Source organism: Aotus nancymaae, unplaced genomic scaffold (assembly GCF_030222135.1).
Source record: "Aotus nancymaae isolate 86718 unplaced genomic scaffold, 86718_ANA_hifiasm-v0.15.2.pri h1tg000032l_0, whole genome shotgun sequence".
In the NCBI taxonomy this organism is placed as follows: Eukaryota; Metazoa; Chordata; class Mammalia; order Primates; family Aotidae; genus Aotus; species Aotus nancymaae.
This window is the reverse complement of record NW_026988445.1, coordinates 8,065,717-8,069,220: the sequence shown is the minus strand read 5'-3', so window position 1 is coordinate 8,069,220 and position 3,504 is coordinate 8,065,717. Positions and strand designations below refer to the sequence as shown.

At 49.1% G+C, this 3,504-nt stretch overlaps 1 pseudogene; it reads right to left on the bottom strand.

The window, feature by feature from the left end:
- Nucleotides 1–754: 754 nt before the first annotated feature.
- LOC105721950 (transcription activator BRG1-like) lies at nt 755–2,775 on the bottom strand (annotated as a pseudogene).
- Between the last annotated feature and the right edge of the window lie 729 nt (nt 2,776–3,504).

Below are 3,504 nucleotides of genomic sequence, written 5' to 3'. Positions count from 1 at the left end.
TTTAGTGCCAACAGCTTGGCAGGGCAGAAACAAATATCTGATAGAGTGGTGCTATCTGCCATATTACTGGTGAGGAACCAACACTGACAGGGTAACTTGTTAATGGACACACAACTTGTAGAAAGCACCTGGAACCTGAATACTAGTTAGTTTAGCCCCAGCATTCCTGTGCTGAGAGACTATCAAGTGCTAGATTCTCAACACCTGAGAAAGGCAAAACCTGAATCCATAAAAAGTGTGAGGAGTATACTAATAACCTTCCAAACCACAGAAGTGCAGACTCAGGCTCTGTAGCGATTAGAAAAGGAGCCCCGCTGCTGTTTCTGTCCACAGCATGTATTAGAGTATAAACAAATAATCTTTTCTTTTTGATTTTTGTCAAAGATCAGATGGTTGTAGATGTATGGTGTTAATTCTGAGGCCTCTGTTCTTTTTGCTTAGGATTGTCTTGGCTATGCGGGCTCTTTTTTGGTTCCATATGAAATTTAAAGTACTTTTCTCTTTTTCCCAATTCAGAATTCTCTCTCTCTCTCTCTTTAGACAGTTAATGCTGTTACAAATGCTACTGATGCCAGGACAAGGCCTGTCACAAACAGTCCTACAGCTTCTCTGCCACATAAATATGGAAGATTCTTTTGTTTATACAGTTTTATCCCAAGTCTGAAACTACGTCTGTTGCTACCCCTTACTGCTAAGGCCTAAGCCGTCTGAGCCTGGAACGAGGGGCTCGGAGTGGACACTGGAATGGCGGGACTCAGTCTTCCTCGCGGCCACTTCTTGAGAGGCCCTCCTATTGCTTCTCCTCACTGTCGTGTCACTCATGACAGGCTTGGCTCTGGACCCTTGGCTCAGCTGCTGCCAGCCGCCCTTCAGCCCATCCTGTGTTTTCTCTTTCCGACCAAGCTTGATCTTCATTTTGGCAGACCAGACTCAGATTGAGAGCCTTCCTCCTCGCCCTCTTCCTCCTCCTCACTCTCCTAGCCTTTGCTGTCATCCTCCTCAATTTTCTGCCGCACACTGGTGAAGACCGACTGCAGGATGCCGTAGTCTTCACAGATCAGGGAGCCCTCCAGGTGTAAGGTCTGCGCGTTCTGGCACAGCAGCATGACGCCCTTCTCCAGGTCGTTGAGGCTGCGGTATTTGTGATTGCGGATGGGCTCCTTTATCTTCTTGCAGTCCACAGGCTTGCGGATGAGCTCGTAGTACTCGCGCAGCTCCTTTTGCGAGGGCAGCTGGATGAAGACCTCGCTGAGCTGACGTCCACTGCTGCTGTCCTTGTGCTTGATCACGGCGTCCACAATCTTCATCTTCTTGGTGAAGTTGGGCGGGTTCGGGGAGAGCCTCTCTGCAGGCGGCCGCCCGCGCTTCTTCTGCTTCTTGCTCTCATCGTCCTGATCGCGGCTGCGGGTGCTGGTGGTTGCTGATGTCGCTTGAGCTTCCGTGGTGATTTCTTCTGCTGGACCTCCTCTTCCATCTCCTCCAGCGTGCCCTTCTCAATGGCCTTTGACGCACGTGTTAAGAACTGAAGGCCACGCTGGCATTGTACTCCATGTGCCACATTGCTGGCTGGGTCATGGATATAGTTTCCTGTCGTTTTCTTGAGCTTCTCCCTCAGTGAGTCGCTGTGGTCCACCTCGTTGCGGTGGCGGCAGCCGCAGCCGAACATCTTCTCCTCCTCCGAGCAGGTCAGCAGCTCCACCTCTATGTGGTCCTTGATGTCCCACGAGGGGAGCTCGTCCTCTTCCAGGATGCTCCGCTTCCGCTTGGCGTGGCGAGCCTCCTCGCGCCTGCGCTCCAGGTCCATGCACATGAATGGATCAAACTCCTCCTAGTGTCGGGTGACCATCTGCTTGATGGTCTAGTGGTCCGGACTTCATCTTCCTCCTCTTCCTGCTCCAGGACGGCCTGCAGGAAGGCGCATGCTCATGGCTAGAGAACTTCCGGTCGAACATGGCGGCCTGGATCAGCAGGTGGTACACAGTGAGCTTGTACTTGGCCGCAGCCAGGATCTTCTACTCCACACTGTTGACCTTGCGGAGGCGGAGCACACGCTCCTCGTTCTGCTGCCCCGTGTGGTGGGCTCGGTTCTGTGCTCGCTGGTCCTGGTGAGGATTCCAGTCGCTGTCGAAATGATGACAGTGTCGGCTGACTGGAAGTTCAGGCCGAGCCCCCTCCACCCGCCCTGGTGCTGAGCAGGAAGATGAAGTACTCGGAGCCGGGCTCTTTGAAGGTGTTCAGCAGCATGCCCCGGTCCTCCAACCTTCGTGGTTCCATCAAGCCTGAGGTATTTAAAGCCGCGATACGCAAAGTAATCTTCCATGATAGTCATGAGGGAGGTTATTTGGCAGAAACAGCAGCACTTTGTGATTGGTTGTTCGGAGTTTGGGAAGATTTTTATGGAGAAGCTCAAATTTACCCAGGGCTCAGTCCAGTCCAGTCCTTGGACTATGCTCCCAGTGAACCCCAAGTGCTCAGAAAAGGACTCGCTGTGCTGGAACAAGGAGGGGTGGTTGCAAATCTTCCGCAGCTGCATGATGGTATTCATCAGGGTCTTGGTGCCGTCTTTGCCCTTCTTGTCCTTTTTGGAGCCCTCAGTCAGCGGCACGCTCTTGGCCTGCGTGTGGCGGTAGAGCACTCGCTGCAGCGCAGACATGTCGTATTTTATGATGTACTCCAACTTTTCGGGCAACTGGCCTCAACTTCCTTCTTGAGCCGTGGGAGCAGGAAGGGCCGCGGCATAAAGTAGCTTTTTCTAATTCTGTGAAGAAAGTCCATGATAGCTTGATGGAAATAGCATTGAATCTGTAAATTACTTTGGGCAGTATGGCCGTTTTCACGATATTGATTCTGCCTATCAATGAGCATGGTTTTTTTGTTTTTTTTTTTTTAATCTGTTTGTTCCCTCTCTTATTTCCCCCAGCAGCGGTTTGTAGTTCTCTTTGAAAAGGTCCTTCCTGTCCCCTGTAAGTTGAATTTCTAGGTATTTTATTCTCTTTGTAGCAATTATGAATGGGAGTTAACTCATGCTTTGGCCCTCTGCTTGTCTCTTACTGGTGTATAGGAATGCTTGTGATTTTTCCACATTGATTTTGCATCCTGAGACTTTCCCGTTTTATTTATTTAACTTCTTCCCATTACTTCTTTCTTCCACACTTTCCTCACCCCTTAACATTAATTTTTCCAATCCCATCAAGGCTCAAGAGGATGTAACTTAAACAACAACAACAAACAAACCCATGCATTACCTATCAGTATGAATGTTTTTGGTCTGCTTCTGAAGGTGTAAAGAAAAAAATATACATTTCTTCTAAATGAAAAACAGAAATACAAAGTTGATCCAAAATCTGAGTTTTTATTTTAATAGTTTTTGGGAAATGGGTGGTTTTTAGTTACATGGCTAAGTTTTTTAGTGATGATTTCTGAGATTTTGGTGCACCCCATCACCCATGCAGTGTATACTGTACCAAATGTGTAGTCTTTTATCCCTCATCCACCCTCCACCCT